At 41.5% G+C, this 18,668-nt stretch overlaps 1 long non-coding RNA gene across 3 annotated transcripts; it reads right to left on the bottom strand.

The window, feature by feature from the left end:
- Nucleotides 1-1,122: 1,122 nt before the first annotated feature.
- Nucleotides 1,123-4,036, bottom strand: LOC103638920 (uncharacterized). Of its 3 annotated transcripts, XR_004855323.1 has the most exons (7): nucleotides 3,295-4,036; nucleotides 3,070-3,190; nucleotides 2,465-2,889; nucleotides 2,078-2,282; nucleotides 1,856-1,976; nucleotides 1,470-1,671; nucleotides 1,125-1,329 (listed from the first exon to the last, which is right to left on the bottom strand). It is a non-coding gene; the product is annotated as an uncharacterized lncRNA (long non-coding RNA). The 3 variants fall into 3 exon arrangements; XR_002266739.3 differs by having other exon boundaries at nucleotides 1,123-1,671; nucleotides 1,880-1,976; XR_002266738.3 differs by having other exon boundaries at nucleotides 1,124-1,671.
- Nucleotides 4,037-18,668: the final 14,632 nt, after the last annotated feature.

The following is an 18,668-nucleotide window of genomic DNA, read 5'->3' as shown; positions in this document are numbered from 1 at the left end:
GCCACCGGAACCATTTCTTCGTTTTGCGCAACGAACATGCCCAATCCACTACTTTGGGTCCAAAACTCATGTTTGGGGTGGTTTCGCGCAATTTCGTTGCCGCACGTCACCAATTCCGAAAACAGGTGTCGGGGGTGCATACAAGCACGAGTTTTTGCCAACGGAACCATTTATTCGTTTTTCACAACGAACATGCCCAATCCACTACTTTAGGTCCAAAACTCATGTTTGGGGTGGTTTCGCGCAATTTCGTTGCCGCACGTCACCCATTCCGAAAACGGGTGTCGGGTGCATACAAAGCATGAGTTTTTCTCCACCGGAACCATTTCTTCGTTTTTCACAACAAACATTGATGAAGACATCCACACTACTGATACATCTATGCCAATACAAGTACCAATTTCTGGTCCCATTACTTCTGGTCCCATTACTCGCGCTCGTGCTCGTCAACTCAACCATCAGGTGATTACACTCTTGAGTGCATGTCCATCATATTTAGACCATGGAGACCCGTGCACTCTTATTTTGCTTAGGAACCAGGGAGAAGACCGAAAGGGAAAAGGATTTGAACATGCTGGATTCGGACTGCAGAAGAACACCAACTTGTGACGGTCACCACGGTCACATGCGGGCTCGGATTGGAATGTTCAAGCACAACATGGAAAGCTTATAATGTCTACTTTCATATGGATTCGGAATTATAGTCATATCTGTTCTGAGGCCACCGTAATCATTGTTTCCTTACCGAGACATTTCCTCCCTTTTCTGCCCATGGTGCTGCGTGACCCTATTTTGGCCCAATGGGTCGTGTATCAAGTTGGGTCCATTAGGGACGCATCCTAGGGTAGCAACACGACCCCAATACCCTTGTGGTCGTCCTCCCATGTTTATAAACCCCCTAGCCGCCACCAAGAACAGCGGGTTTTGTTTAGATCAAGTTTAGCTCTCGCTACTTGCTTGTAAGCGCGCGTGCTGGTTCAGCCGCCCGTCTTCTTGTCTTCGGAACCCCACCATATTGGAGTTTGATTTTGAAACCTACATTTAGATCTGTTAATTCAGTACTTGTTCTACTTGTTCTTGCTAGTTCTTCGATTGCTTGCAGGACGAGTGCCCTAGTGGTCAGGGTGTCACGCTCCACAAGATCGTGACAGCCATAAGAGTTGGTGTATCGGTTGCTAAGGCGCAGCGAGTGCAATAGTGAAATCTGAAAAAAAACACTTCCAGGTTTTCAAAAAGCATATGAACAAAACACTGTCTTACCTGACTACCAACAACAAAGTGCACCTTCTCCATCCTATTTAGACAAGCCTTCTTTTGTGCGATAGATTCCTGCAAATCAGCAATCCTCTCCGAGAGTTCATATAGTGTTTTCTGTATATATACCGAAAAAACAAATAAAAAGACATGATCACTGCAACGCGATTTTGAAATAAAAGTGCAATAGTGAAATCTGGAAAACAAAATACGACCATTGCATGTCTTCTCCTGCATGATGAGGTAACTCGAAAGACTTCCAGGTTTTCAACAAGCATATAACATAACACTGTCTTATCTGACTACCAACAACAAAGTGCACATTCTCCATCCTATTTAGACAACTCCCAGTTCAGCCTTCTTTTGTGCGATAGATTCATGCTCAACAATCCTCTTCGAGAGTCCATATAGTATTTTCTGTATATATATATCGAAAAGACAAATAAAAAGACATGATCACTGCAACGCGATCTTGCAATAAAAGTGCAATAGTGAAATCTGAAAAACAAAAGAAGACCATTGCATGTCTTCTCCACCATGATGAGGTAACTCGAAAGACTTCCAGGTTTTCAACAAGTATATGAACACAACACTATCTTACCTGACTACCAACAACAAAGTGTACCTTCTCCATTCTATTTAGACAACTCCCAGTTCAGCCTCATTTGTGCGATAGATTCCTGCAGATCAGCAATCCTCTCCGAGAGTTCATATACTGTTTTCTGTATATATATATCAAAAAGACAAATAAAAAGACATGATCACTGCAACTCGATCTTGCAATAAAAGTGCAACAATGAAATCTGAAAAACAAAAGACGAACATTGCATATCTTCTCCTCCATGATGAGGTAACTCGAAATACTTCCAGGTTTTCAACAAGCATATGAACATAACACTGTCTTTCCTGACTACCAACAACAAAGTGCACATTCTCCATCCTATTTAGACAACTCCTAGTTCAGCCTTATTTTGTGCGATAGATTCATGCAGATCAGCAATCCTCTCCGAGAGTCCATATAGTGTTTTCTGTATATATATCGAAAAGACAAATAAAAAGACATGATCACTGCAACGCGATCTTAAAATAAAAGTGCAATAGTGAAATATGGAAAACAAAAGACGACCATTGCATGTCTTCTCCTCCATGATGAGGTAACTCGAAAGACTTTTAGGTTTTTAACAAGCATATAAACACAACACTGTCTTACCTGACTAACAACAACAAAGTGCACCTTCTCCATCTTATTTAGACAACTTCCAGTTCTGTCTTCTTTTGTGCGATAGATTCCGGTAGATCACCAATCCTCTCCTTGAGTCCATATAGTGTTTTTGTATATATATCGAAAATACAAATAAAAAGACATGATCACTGCAACACGATCTTGCAATAAAAGTGCAATAGTGAAAACTGAAAAACAAAAGACGACCATTGCATGTCTTCTCCTCCATCATGAGGTACCTCGAAAGACTTCCAGGTTTTCAACAAGCATATGAACACAACACTGTCTTACATGACTAACAACAACAAAGTGCACCTTATCCATCCTATTTAGACAACTCCCAGTTCAGCCTTCTTTTGTGCGATAGATTTCTGCAGATCAGCAATCCTCTCCGAGAGTCCATATAGTGTTTTCTATATATATCGCAAAGACAAATAAAAAGACATGATCACTGCAACGCGATCTTGCAATAAAAGTGCAATAGTGAAATCTGAAAAACAAAAGAAGACCATTGCATGTCTTCTCCACCATGATGAGGTAACTCGAAAGACTTCCAGGTTCTTAACAAGTATATGAACACAACACTATCTTACCTGACTACCAACAACAAAGTGCACCTTCTCCATTCTATTTAGACAACTCCCAGTTCAGTCTCATTTGTGCGATAGATTCATGCAGACCAGCAATCCTCTCCAAGAGTTCATATACTGTTTTCTGTATATATATATATATCAAAAAGACAAATAAAAAGACATGATCACTGCAACTCAATCTTGCAATAAAAGTGCAACAATGAAATCTGAAAAACAAAAGACGACCATTGCATGTCTTCTCCTCCATGATGAGGTAACTCGAAATACTTCCAGGTTTTCAACAAGCATATGAACATAACACTATCTTTCCTGACTACCAACAACAAAGTGCACATTCTCCATCCTATTTAGACAACTCCCAGTTCAGCCTTCTTTTGTGCGATAGATTCATGCAGATCAGCAATCCTCTCCGAGAGTCCATATAGTGTTTTCTGTATATATATCAAAAAGACAAATAAAAAGACATGATCACTGCAACGCGATCTTGCAATAAAAGTGCAACAGTGAAAACTGAAAAACAAAAGACGACCATTGCATGTCTTCTCCTCCATGATGAGGTAACTCGAAAGACTTTCAGGTTTTCAACAAGCATATGAACACAACACTGTCTTACCTGACTAACAACAACAAAGTGCACCTTCTGTAACACCTCGGGGTCCACCAACACCCCGGAATGCTACTAAACAACACTTCTGACATCTATATATAAAATTTCGGCAGCATCCCCCTTGCAAAATTGCATAAATGAGGGGGCAACAGTGTATAAACATATATCATGACAAAAACATACTAAGTATTATTAATCGGCTAGCAAAGAGAAGTTAAACATACGACGTGAAGTGAATTAACTAGTGCGCACGACTAGTTAAAAAAAACAAACTTCCTTTGACAATAAGTTTCTAATTAAATCGTGGCTGCGCCTGGGTGGCGTTATTGTGAGAGTGAAAGTGGACGTGCTGCTACTCCCCTCATTCCCAACATGTATCAAGTACCTGCATTGAGTAATGCAAGAGTGAGATGACACATCTCAGCAAGTAAAATAATATCAAACTGTTAACCACATAAGAACATTGTTTTACCACCACTTGATTCCACAACCTTCTTATTACGAAGGTGCAACACGTATACAACGTACAACACACCTAGTCACCACACCTTGCAGGTAGAAACCACAATAGTAACATAGTAATGTCACACTTCATATATACCTCATGAGTGCAAATGTCTACAAATGCAAGGATGACTTCTGCCTTCATACCTCTAAGGATATGAAGCCGCATCGTACCCCTCCTCGGGCAACGTACGATGCTAAAAATGTACCGGTACAGTCGGACCATAAGATCACGACATAACTTCAAAATGCAAGATGGATGATGCGATGAGCATGTCATGCCTACAACACTTCATATAACGTGATTCAAAAAAAATACTTCAACTTCATCCAAGATGGGAATCAACCACATATATCATTACCAAATTATGATCATCCACAATATTAGACAATTGAGAATTAATACTTCCAAACAAATAAACTTCATCATAGAATTCAATGATTAACATAATTAAAACTTATGCATACTCAATGTCAGGGAATAGGATGCAACCCAAACGGTAGCAACCACCACTGTATTTACTTGCCTTTACTGGAAGTTCGGGCAAATCCCTAAGTGCGATCCGGAAGTCCACCACCTGTTTTTGACACACAACTTAGTGCACCAATTTCACATAATCAGGCTCATAAACGACGCCGCACCTACGCACAAACTCAAACCCCACCGCGGGTTACATCTCTCCCCACACCCACCAAACTGCAGCGGCGCTGCTTAATAATTTCATAACTTTAAAATTATGACAGCAGTGGTAACAAACAAAAACTCCAGAGGCATCTACATGAAATTCCCCACAAGTTTTGTATACAATTTATAATTAAATTCCAACATCTAATTAGCCCAAAACAGTCCACAAGATGAACCATGTAATCTGTTTTTTTGTCTTTTGGACAGCGACATACCCGGATTCAAACAACGATATCTTTTAAAATATAATTCCAAATCAAGCACATAAGTACTTATTGGAAAGATAAGACAAAGCCCTACATGATTATCATACTGGTTAACACAAATTACCCACGAAAAATTACCAGAAACTGCTAATACTACTGCTGTTCACCCACCTGAAAAATCTGTTTTTTTGGACAGCAACATAACCGGATTCAAACAACGATATCTCCTAAATTATAACTCCAAATCGAGCGCATAAGTACTCGTTGGAAAGGTATGACAAAGCTATACATGATTCTCCCACTGATCCCTACTAATTGCCCATGAAAAATTCCCAGAAATCACTAGAACTACTGCTGTTCGTCCACCCACTAAATTTCTGGACAGCACCTCTACCAAATCGCATAGGTAAACATGTAACCAATTGGATTGCAGCACAAGTACAACAAAATGATCACGAAAATCACCTTGGGTTCCTCCTTTCCTCCTTCTTTTCTTCCTTCTTCCTCCCTCCAAACTCCCATGGAAGACTCGCACCCACACGACGGACACCAAGTGGGGAGGCTCCACCTTGGAGAGGAAGAGGTGGGGGGGGGGGGCTAGGGTTGAGGGGTGGCGCTGCAATCACTTGGGGAAGAAGGAGAGGGATTGGGGCGGCTGCAAGAGTGGAAGAGAGAGGGGAGGGGCGGCCAAAGGGGTGGGGGAGTGAGAGGGAGGGGGCGGCTAGGGTTTAGGGGGGGAAACTAATGGGCTCCCCACCGTCGGATCGAGATCCACGGCCCAAACTCGCTCTCATGTCTGCTCCCGACCCCAACGCACAAATCCAACAAGTATTCTACTGTTTTATTGGTGAATGCTTCCTAAAAAACTCCAACCCCAACTACACAGATCACGAAAGAAAAGGGAAAAATACATTTAACTTCTTTTCAGAAAATTGGATATCACACTCTACCCCCCTTAAAAAGAATTCGACCTCGAATTCCGACGCTTCTATCAGAACGACAAGGAAAGATCAATAAATCAACAAAACTCACACATAAAGAAAGGTTTGGGTACTTCTGCCGCATCAGCTCCTCAAGCTTCTAGGATTCTAAGATACGCAGCAGACGACACTCTAGAGTCTGGTCTTGCTACACAGGAATCGGCTCTAGCTCGATTTGATGGTCTGGATTCCGCAAATACTTCCTCAACATAAAGACATGGAATATATGGTGTACTCTGATCATAGACTCCGACAATTGTAGGTGCTAAGCCAAGCTGCCAACTCGGGCTAAGATAGTAGACGGTCCTATATAACTCGGACAAAGCTTTCCTAACACCAAATCAACATTGACACATGCAAGTACTTCAATAAATATATATATATATATATGAATGCAATACATACTGTGCTCAAATAGCCTAAACCAAACCTATCCAAACAAGAGTAACTTCAAAAGATCAATTTAATGCTTGCATATTTCTAGACAGCAGCACAACGGTTATTTGTTTTCCTCATAACTCACAAAATATTCATCCAATAGAAGTAAAAAGGACTTTATGGAAAGCTTACAAAGTCCACTATACCCTTGGTATTATCATCACCACAAGATTTGACACTTAGAAAGGCCAAACAATGCGAAACGTAAATTTTGTCCAGACTTGAACAGAATTCAACTACTCACTTCAAAAATCCATAATTGGAGTCTCAGTCATCCCATTCAGGCGCTCCTAGACTTTTTAGAAAGCCAGTAAAATTGTCTATATTTCATTTATAAACCTATCAGGTTAATTCAATGCATATCAAGATCAAAAGACATAAGAAAGGCTTTGCTGTCCAAATTTGGACAGATTCAAAGATTCCAATTAAAACAGATGTAGCTTAACTTATAGGTCACCAAAAAGGGTGATCCAAAATTTGTTGGAAAGCTTAAGGAAAGTACTACCACTTCTTTATAATTTATAAGAACTGATTCGAAGTTTAACTTGGGCAAACAAGGTCAGTTTCGAAATCTGTATAGAATCTGGACAGATTCCAAGACTAGACTTGAGAAAAATCATAACTCCCAAACTACTAGACCTATGGTCATGAAATTTTACACAAGTAAGATGAAGAAGTTGGCTACAACTTTTTATATACAACACCTCTACCGAAAACATGGTGTAATTCATTGAACTAGCGGCATAACCAAAACTGGTCATGTAGTCCCAAACAGCAAGCAATAGATTTATTCAGGTTCTATACTCTTCTAAGATTAAGCGTTCATCGAAGGACTAATAACTTTAGGTTCTTCATTACGAGACACTTAGAGCCAACATAAGGGTAGAAGCAATATGCTTACTTTTTAAATCATTTTAAGCCTGATCTCACATCATGCAAGCAAGAATCAATTTAAGTATACTATGCCTGCCCATATATCCATCCAATAACTCAGACAATCTGCATCTCCACCTAGACTTCACACGACGTAACTATTTCATACTTACGCAAACACGCTAAGACCAGAAAACATGGCTTCACAACAATACGTACTGGCCTATTCAAATATCCCTAGCTATCTCTCTGTTTTAGCCCACGCTCCACATATACAATAACAAGATAACTATCACAACCACTACATCTATTCCCTCCCACCATACAACATAATTAACATGGATTGCGAAAGAGCTCACCATAACTAAACCAAACTCCCAAAGAAATATCCCTAAATAGAAAATTGACAATCAACAGCACAAATGCTCATTCTGTCTCTACCTCTTTCACTATAAAAGCAATGATAACAAAGAAATATTGTAAAATCATCTAAACTTCATGACCTACGACTTTTGTATTCAAAGGATAAACAAAGTTTTTTTATCTCCATTTTTTTAATTTGGCTTGTAAGGTGACCCAGGCGCCACCCCTTCCACCTGGGCCAGTGACTCGGGCCCGTGCAAGAGACTTGAACTACATCACGTTGTTAAAGAACGAAGGCCCGGAAGAATAGACGACCAGCCCAATTGCGGCCCATAATGGACGACCTAGGGTTGGCCGCCCCTAGGGGCTGCGCCCCCTCTCTATTTATTCAGGAGCTGCGCCTCCTTTATTTTCCGAGTTTTGTTTTACGTTAGCCTTAGCTACTCTCGAACACGCGCAAATCTGCGCTGTCTTCGTGTATTCAGAACTCCACCCTCGAGTAATAGATTAGATTGCTCGCCTCTTTTTCTTGTTCGTTCTTCGATTGCGCACAGGAAACGATCTTCGTGATCAGGCCGATCTCGCATCAGCAAGGTCGGTAACCACAGGGAGTTGGTTCAGCGATTGCATTGGCGCCTCGGGCTTGCTCGTCGTAGTCGGATCGCAAGGGTCATCTTCCGCCAAATCGGAATTATCTCTACTCGCCGAAAGATCGGGCACCTCAGCTTCATCAATTGGTAATGCGGACATCAACACCAACACGAGCACATCTACACCAGCAGCACCTTCTCTAGCCCAGGCGCCACCCCTTCCACCTGGGCCAGTGACTCGGGCCCGTGCAAGAGAATTGAACTACATCATGTTGTTAAAGAACGAAGGCCCGGAAGAATAGACGACCAGCCCAATTGCGGCCCATAATGGACGACCTAGGGTTGGCCGCCCCTAGGGGCTGCGCCCCCTCTCTATTTATTCAGGAGCTGCGCCTCCTTTATTTCCCGAGTTTTGTTTTACGTTAGCCTTAGCTACTCTCGAACACGCGCAAATCTGCGCTGTCTTCGTGTATTCAGAACTCCACCCTCGAGTAATAGATTAGATTGCTCGCATCTTGTTCTTGTTCGTTCTTCGATTGCGCACAGGAAACGATCTTCGTGATCAGGCCGATCTCGCATCAGCAAGGTCGGTAACCACAGGGAGTTGGTTCAGCGATTGCATTGGCGCCTCGGGCTTGCTCGTCGTAGTCGGATCGCAAGGGTCATCTTCCGCCAAATCGGAATTATCTCTACTCGCCGAAAGATCGGGCACCTCAGCTTCATCAATTGGTATCAGATTTCCAGGTTGATCGGTGAGTTTATCGAGCGTTTTTTTTTTTCCTACAGTCCACAAAACCACATAAAAATTCAGGTTAGATCTTATCCCAGCACCCTTTTGAGCCTCGCACTTTCTTTCAATAATCTGCATTGTTGAATTTGTGTGCTTTCGCGTCATTTGTTGCTGGTTGCATTGTGTTCTTCCACCATTCAAACCCTAGCGCCGCCACCATCTCCCGTTTGATCACGCCACAAACCGAGTCAACATCGTTTCCTTATTTTTCTCCTTCGGTTACGTAAAAAAAAACAGAAAAAACAAACCGAGTCAACGGCCGTTTCCTTGATTTTCTCCTTCGGTTACGAAAAAAAAACAGAAAAAAAAACAAACCGAGTCAACGACCGCTTCCTTGTTTTTCTCCTTCGGTTACATCAAAAAAAAACAGAAAAAAAAGATAACGAAGGAGAAAGGATACGGTTGTTTTTCATCCCGGTCGTTTTTAGAACATAACTTGAGGCACCTTCCGTAAAACGGGCATAACTTTTCGCTCGGGTGTCCAAAAAATCTGAAATTTTTACAGGAGCTTGTTCACACCATTCTGAGCCCGGCCAAACTAACCTACGGTCTGTTTGGGGTTCGACAAAATTGTCAAAAAAAATCAGGAAAATAAAGAAAAAAATCCGTCAAAGTTCTCGCACGCTTTTCAGAGAACTTCCTGATTTTCTGTAGACCACATCTGATCTCTGTTTTAGGTGAAACTTCGTCTAGCTCCTATCTTGTTGCTTCTTGTGCTGAGAAAAATATCAAAAAAATCATACAAAAAAGTAAAACAAAATCACCTGTGATTTCAACTAGTGCCTTTTTGGCATCACTAGTACAATATTTACGGTACTGCCATTCTACTAGTTCCATCCATCTTTTGCACCTGTGGCCAGCAATATAGTTTCGTGTTTTGCACTATAATTCAACTTTGCATTATTGTTTGATCGTGCTAATCCTTGACTTGAGTGCAACCTACCCACAACTCCACATATTTCTACGACGAGCAGGTTTCTGTTTCTCCACGCAATCGCTCATCCAATCTTTCACCGGTTCCACCTGTTGATTGCGGTTCACCACTGTGGCTTGGTAAGAACGGATAAGAACTTGATAACAGCACTAGTGTGAGCGCCTTGTGAGCAGTACACCCCTGTTTTTGTCGTTGGTTTTTCTCCTTTTGGTGTTTGCGCTAACTATGGCAGGAGCACACGACATGGTGGATGCCCAGTTGCAGGAAGTAAGGGGACAAGTTGATGGACTTGCTGCTAACATTAGGACGATGCATGAACGACTTGATTCAACGATCACTTCGACGACCGAGCGTTTCAACCAACTTGACCATGCTCAAACGGCGACTCGCACCACACTCGACACCATCCTGGCACGCCTTGATGCATTGACCACAAAGATGGAGCAAGAATACGGCGGTGACACTGAGCAGGACGATGGAGATCGCCGTGGTCGTGCACGTCGTGTGGTTCGTCATCCCCCTAATGACTTATTTTCTAAGATTAAATTTAAAATTCCATCTTTTAATGGTAAATATGATCCTGCTGCATATCTTGATTGGGAATTAGAAGTAGAACAGAAATTTTCATGCCATGATATTCCTGCTAATAGCCAAGTGAAGGCTGCCATTAGTGAATTTACTGATTTTGCTTTAATTTGGTGGCGTGAGTATAAACAAAAACTTCCCATTAACAGTGTCATTACTTGGACCCAATTAAAAACTGCCATGCGCCACAGATTTGTTCCTTCCTATTATGCTCGTGATTTGCTTAACAAAATGCAGCGTTTTCAACAAGGTTCACAATCTGTTGAGGAATATTACCAGGAGTTGCAAAAGGGTATGCTTCGTTGTGGTTTGGTTGAGTCAGATGACGCTGCTATGGCGCGTTTTCGTGGTGGTTTGAACAGGGAAATTCAGGATATACTTGATTATAAGGATTATTTTGATATAACCACATTGTTTGAATATGCTTGCAAAGCTGAACGTGAAGTGCAGGGACGACGATCAAAGACATATACTAACTCTTTTGCAGGCCGGGGTCCAACACACAGCTCAACTCCTTCCAGCCCTGCACCTCCTACGCCTAGCACTACATCGCGCACAGGGCCGGCCAAGCCAGTGGCGCCCCCTGCCAAAGGCGCCGCTTCTTCCACAGGACGTACACGGGATATTCAGTGCCATCGTTGCAGAGGGTTTGGGCACATGATTCGGGACTGCCCAAACAAGCGTACCTTGCTTATACGTGACAATGGTGAGTACTCTTCAGCCAGTGATTCTGAGGAAACTAGTCATGCTATGATTGCCACTAACCATGCAGAAAATGAGGAAGTCCACGTTGATCCCATCGACGCCGATAGGTATGAGAGTCTTGTTGTGCAGCGTGTTCTCAGCACACAGGTTGCCCAGGCCGAAAAAAATCAGCGACACACTCTATTCCATACCAAGGGCGTCGTGCACGAACGGTCGATTCGCATCATCATCGATAGTGGCAGCTGCAACAATTTGGCAAGTACAGCGTTGGTAGAGAAATTATCCTTGCCCACTCGCACACATCCACATCCGTATCACATTCAATGGCTTAATGATGGTGGTAAAATAAAGGTAACACGTTCGGTACGTGTCCCCTTTTCGCTGGGTTCTTATTCTGATTATGCTGATTGCGATGTTATTCCTATGGAAGCATGCTCTTTGTTATTAGGTCGACCTTGGCAATATGATACTGATAGTTTACATCATGGTCGTTCAAATCATTATTCTTTCATGTTTAAAGGCCAGAAAATAATTATACATCCAATGACCCCTGACCAAATTTTGAAAGATGACCTTACTAGGGCTGCTAAAACTGCACAACAAGTCAAATCGACATCAGCCGCACCTATTAAATCTGAAATCAAGTTGCACTCTCCTGTTTTACTTGCTACACGTGCTGATTTTGATGATCTCCATGAAGCTCATATGCCCTGTTATGCACTTGTATGCTCGCGAATGCTTGTTCCGCTTGATGATGCACCGTCTTTGGATATACCCCCTGCTGTTGTTAACCTTTTGCAGGAGTATGCTGATGTTTATCCTACGGACTTACCACCGGGTCTTCCTCCCCTCCGTGGCATTGAGCATCAGATCGATCTCATCCCCGGCGCTTCTCTTCCGAACCGCGCCCCGTACCGTACAAATCCAGATGAGACGAAGGAGATCCAGCGCCAGGTGCAGACGCTGCTTGATAAGGGTTACATTCGTGAGTCTCTTAGCCCTTGCTCGGTTCCTGTTTTACTCGTTCCAAAGAAAGATGGGTCATGGCGTATGTGCGTAGATTGTCGTGCTATTAATAACATCACAGTTCGTTATCGATATCCTATTCCACGCCTTGATGATATGCTAGATGAGCTTAGTGGTGCCGTTATTTTCTCTAAGGTTGATTTGCGTAGCGGTTACCATCAGATTAGAATGAAACTCGGTGATGAATGGAAAACGGCTTTTAAAACGAAATTTGGTTTATATGAATGGTTGGTTATGCCATTTGGATTGACTAATGCTCCCAGCACCTTTATGCGTTTAATGAACGAAGTTCTACGGGCCTTCATAGGTTTGTTTGTTGTTGTTTATTTCGATGATATCCTTATTTACAGCAAGTCTATAGAGGAGCATTTAGAACATTTGCGTGCTGTTTTTGACGCTTTGCGTGCTGCTCGCTTGTTTGGTAACATGGAAAAGTGCACATTTTGCACGCAACGTGTCTCGTTTCTTGGTTATGTGGTTACTCTGCAGGGCATTGAGGTGGATAGCAGCAAGATTGCTGCCATTCGGGAGTGGCCTACACCGACGACGGTCACACAAATTCGGAGCTTTCTTGGACTTGCCGGTTTCTACCGCAGATTTGTTCGTGATTTTAGCTCCATTGCAGCGCCTCTACATGAGCTTACAAAGAAAGATGTGCCGTTTGCTTGGAGTGATTCGCAGGAGGTAGCGTTCAGCACTTTGAAAGATAAGTTAACCCAAGCTCCCCTATTGCAATTGCCTGATTTTAATAAAGTGTTTGAGCTTGAATGCGATGCTAGCGGTATTGGGCTAGGTGCTGTTTTGTTACAAGAAGGAAAACCAGTTGCTTATTTTAGTGAAAAATTAAGCGGTGCTAGTCTGAAATATTCTACTTATGATAAGGAGCTTTACGCTTTAGTGCGCACTTTGCATACATGGCAGCACTATCTTTGGCATCGTGAGTTTATAATCCATTCTGATCATGAGGCTTTAAAACATATTCGTACCCAAACAAATCTGAACCGTCGTCATGCTAAATGGGTATAATTCATTGAGTCCTTTCCTTACATTATTAAACACAAGAACGGGAAGGACAATGTTATTGCTGATGCTTTGTCTCGTCGCTATACCATGCTGTCACAGTTAGATTTTAAAATCTTTGGTTTGGACACTGTGAAGGATCAATATGTTGACGATGCTGATTTTAAAGATGCTTTCGGCCATTGTATTAATGGGAAACCATGGGGCAAATTTCACATACAGGATGGGTTCCTGTTTCGCGCTAACAAGCTGTGTGTTCCAGCTAGCTCGGTTCGTCTTTTGTTGTTACAGGAAGCGCATGGAGGCGGTCTCATGGGGCATTTTGGCGTCTACAAGACACATGAGGTGTTGGCTGCCCACTTCTTTTGGCCTCGGATGCGCGCTGATGTGGAGCGCCTTGTTGCACGCTGCACTACTTGTCAGAAAGCTAAGTCACGGTTGAACAACCATGGTTTGTATATGCCTTTGTCTGTCCCTTCTTCTCCTTGGCTTGATATCTCTATGGACTTTGTTTTGGGCTTGCCTAGAACTAAGAAGGGGAGGGATAGTATTTTTGTGGTTGTTGATAGATTCTCTAAAATGGCTCACTTTATACCTTGTCATAAAACTGATGATGCTAGCATTGTTGCTGAATTGTTCTTTAGAGAAATTATTCGTTTACATGGTATTCCAAAAACAATAGTCTCTGATCGCGATGCTAAGTTTCTAAGCCATTTTTGGAGATCTCTTTGGAATAAATTGGGAACTAAATTGTTGTTTAGCACTACTTGTCACCCTCAGACTGATGGACAAACTGAGGTAGTAAATAGAACTTTATCTACCATGCTTAGGGCTGTTTTAGACAAGAATTTGAGACGTTGGGAGGATTGCTTGCCTCATGTTGAATTTGCTTACAATCATGCCACGCATTCTTCTACAAAGATGTGCCCTTTCCAGATTGTTTATGGTTACATTCCTAGGGCACCTATTGATTTGATTTCACTTAATGCTGCGAACGCCCCACATGTAGATGCTTCTGCACATGTTGAACAAATGATTACCATACATGAACAAACGAAACAGAACATTGCTGCTACTAATGCAAAAAATCAGGTTGCTGGTAGTAAAGGAAGAAAACATGTTACTTTTGAACCTGGTGATATGGTTTGGTTGCATTTGAGAAAGGATCGTTTTCCTACTTTGCGCCGTTCTAAATTGATGCCTCGTGCTGCTGGTCCTTTTAAGATACTAACCAAGATTAATGATAATGCTTATACCCTCGACCTACCTGCGGAGTTTGGTGTTTCCACTAGTTTTAATGTTGCAGATTTGAAACCGTATGCGGGAGAAGATGAGGAGTTGCCGTCGAGGACGACTTCAGTTCAAGAAGGGGAGGATGATGCGGACATCAACACCAACACGAGCACATCTACACCAGCAGCACCTTCTCTAGCCCAGGCGCCACCCCTTCCACCTGGGCCAGTGACTTGGGCCCGTGCAAGAGAATTGAACTACATCATGTTGTTAAAGAACGAAGGCCCGGAAGAATAGACGACCAGCCCAATTGCGGCCCATAATGGACGACCTAGGGTTGGCCGCCCCTAGGGGCTGCGCCCCCTCTCTATTTATTCAGGAGCTGCGCCTCCTTTATTTCCCGAGTTTTGTTTTACGTTAGCCTTAGCTACTCTCGAACACGCGCAAATCTGCGCTGTCTTCGTGTATTCAGAACTCCACCCTCGAGTAATAGATTAGATTGCTCGCATCTTGTTCTTGTTCGTTCTTCGATTGCGCACAGGAAACGATCTTCGTGATCAGGCCGATCTCGCATCAGCAAGGTCGGTAACCACAGGGAGTTGGTTCAGCGATTGCATTGGCGCCTCGGGCTTGCTCGTCGTAGTCGGATCGCAAGGGTCATCTTCCGCCAAATCGGAATTATCTCTACTCGCCGAAAGATCGGGCACCTCAGCTTCATCAGGTGACATACATGATCTGCCACCAGAACCTGACGGAACATGACCCATAAATTCAAAACCTCATAACTCTCTGCATCTAACAAAATTTTACAAATATAAACTCATTGAAAAGATTATAACATTCCCTAAAACTTTTATTATTATGAGTGTCTCAGAATTGGTTTCCAAACCGATAAAACAATGCAACTGCTTTGTTGCAAAACTGATAGGTTAGAAACAATGGACAACTAAAATTCAAAATACTGTAACTCCTGCTATACCCAACTTAAAACTACAACGAACACGCGTTGGAAAAGTTTGGAAATTGTCCACGACTTTTGCAATAAAGTTCCACCCAAATTTATCTTTATAGCCCTCAACTCTGCATGACCTACAGCTAAACTCAGCCTGAGATACTGCACATCAGAGATTCGACTTATATCCGGACAACCACCTCTCCCAATCTATTTAACAGACAATTACAAGTAAATACCCATTAAAAGGTACTAAGAAAAACTAAAAGTTTTTCTTAAAGAGAATTCCCAAATTTGGGCTCTAAAACTATCAAAACGCGGTCGATTTATTAGTGGTTTTAACGACACCTAAAGTTCAGACACAACGGTGCAACAACTTCAGAGTAGCCTAACTCCAATTATATGCAATGAAAATTACAAACCAATACTCTTTGGGAAGATCATGAAATTACTAAAACTTTCATAATCCAACAAAACCCAAAATTTACCGTATTCAATGTCTATACTTCCGTACAAAATTAAGGCTGCTATAGGAAACCCATAACTCTCAAATGTTTAGACCAAACTGGGTGATTGAGCATCCTATGCAAAGATGAAGAAACCTACTATAAAACATTCTAGATAAGTGAAGCCTGATTCAGCCTCCAACTAATTTAAAATGACTCCCAAAACAAAACAACACCTTACCCATAATAAAAAAACAATATAAAATAAAACCCAAGGCATTGGCAGGTGCGACCAACATTAGGATTTTCCACTACCAAATGGGGATGCAACTCCCCAAAGCCTTTAAGCAACACTTTACCTAATAGGTTAGAACACTAAGCACCACAATCAATGAATTCAACAACCTCATTTGTTAATGCCACTATGGTCAAACATCCATGTATCGACAATGTATGAAACACCTAACATACCCGTCTCTAGCACTATAAAACATGGTTGTTATTACACTAGAATCCAACTATTAGATCTCTCCACAACTACACTGTTGACGTGAAGCAAATGGTGCTCATGTCATGTAACGTCTTTTCCTCCTCTCAAAAGAGATAAAATTTGCAATACTCATAAAGCAATGGAGGGATAACAAGAAAAACTAATGTACTTCTTGACACAGACTCATGCAAAAGCTTCATAAATATTACTTTCAATACTAAAATAATAACACGATACTATGCTCAACAGGAGTAATTGGACGTCCATAAGACAATCCACATAACCAAACTACCTTGATTAACCTCACATACAACAAAACCTACTATTACTGCACTTGAACAATTTGTACTTCGTGATATCACATGATGCATTCAAAGTAGTAGACATACATGATCTATCAAACCATCATTCATATAAGAAAAATCTCAATCCGATGCAACAACCCCATCATTAAAGAGATCGATGACTAACAAACATAAGCAACTCCCAGCTAAGCATTGACTTCGTTTAAGATAAAGCGGTCCAAATAATGATTCAACAAGCATGCATAGAGAAACTGCTCATAAAAAAATCAAACTGCCATACAATGTTGGGAAATAAAAAAATATAAAACGGGTTGTCAATATCGCCCACATGACTAGCCTGCAACAACTAAAAAATATGCATAGCCTTTATGGCTATTGAAACAAGCCATAGAAGGAAAACATGCACGACATAAAATCCACTTGAAACCACCCTATTTATTGTTAAAAATAAGGTTGCACATAATAAGAAAACCTATCAGGTAGACATGGTTGGACTTATCAATCTACGTCATGTCACAAATTCACTCGAGTTTTACCAGTCTAAAGATTTCATAGACATTACAACGTTGCATCTGCTCTATAGAGACAAACCAATTTTATACTAAGATCAAGTTAGCAAGTAGCCACACTAGCCTAAAAAAAGTGAGGCGCAAAGCATTGCACCCATGGAAATATTACATTGATAAGTTGGGTTGTAACCCAACAGTCAATCAAACTCAACAACACCATAAAACTACATTATATAGTGTTTTCACACTACACCAAGTCGGATTAGACCCACTATACACAAGCTCAATAAACAATTGGTCCTATAAGTACAAGAACCCAAGAATCCTTTTGGGAAAAAACATCCACAATCAAGCATATAGAAATATATGATGGTAATAGCTCAGAGATTTGAAAACATTGCATCCCTAAAAAACATCATGACGATATGTATATAAAACAAGTACATTAGTAGCTTCACTTGCATAATATCTTCAATAACAACCACATCAAGAAACCAATACTAAATAGAAGTAACATATCATATCAAGCATTACGTCGTCAACGACATACCCCATCAAACCATAAAGGGATTTGGAGTAAGGAAGTTCTAGTCATCTATACAATAAAATACTAATATGAAAGAGATACGAACCCATACCCTTCCTATATGTGCAAGTGTGTCAAATTTATCTTCAAATTGCGTAGAATCTAAAGCCTATCCTTTGATACCAACTGTAACACCTCGGGGTCCACCAACACCCCGGAATGCTACTAAACAACACTTCTGACATCTATATATAAAATTTCGGCAGCATCCCCCTTGCAAAATTGCATAAATGAGGGGGCAACAGTGTATAAACATATATCATGACAAAAACATACTAAGTATTATTAATCGGCTAGCAAAGAGAAGTTAAACATACGACGTGAAGTGAATTAACTAGTGCGCACGACTAGTTAAAAAAACAAACTTCCTTTGACAATAAGTTTCTAATTAAATCGTGGCTGCGCCTGGGTGGCGTTATTGTGAGAGTGAAAGTGGACGTGCTGCTACTCCCCTCATTCCCAACATGTATCAAGTACCTGCATTGAGTAATGCAAGAGTGAGATGACACATCTCAGCAAGTAAAATAATATCAAACTGTTAACCACATAAGAACATTGTTTTACCACCACTTGATTCCACAACCTTCTTATTACGAAGGTGCAACACGTATACAACGTACAACACACCTAGTCACCACACCTTGCAGGTAGAAACCACAATAGTAACATAGTAATGTCACACTTCATATATACCTCATGAGTGCAAATGTCTACAAATGCAAGGATGACTTCTGCCTTCATACCTCTAAGGATATGAAGCCGCATCGTACCC

This window comes from Zea mays, chromosome 1, assembly GCF_902167145.1.
Source record: "Zea mays cultivar B73 chromosome 1, Zm-B73-REFERENCE-NAM-5.0, whole genome shotgun sequence".
Taxonomy (NCBI): Eukaryota; Viridiplantae; Streptophyta; class Magnoliopsida; order Poales; family Poaceae; genus Zea; species Zea mays.
Note: the sequence above shows the minus strand (reverse complement) of the source record. Positions and strands in the feature narration are given on the sequence as shown.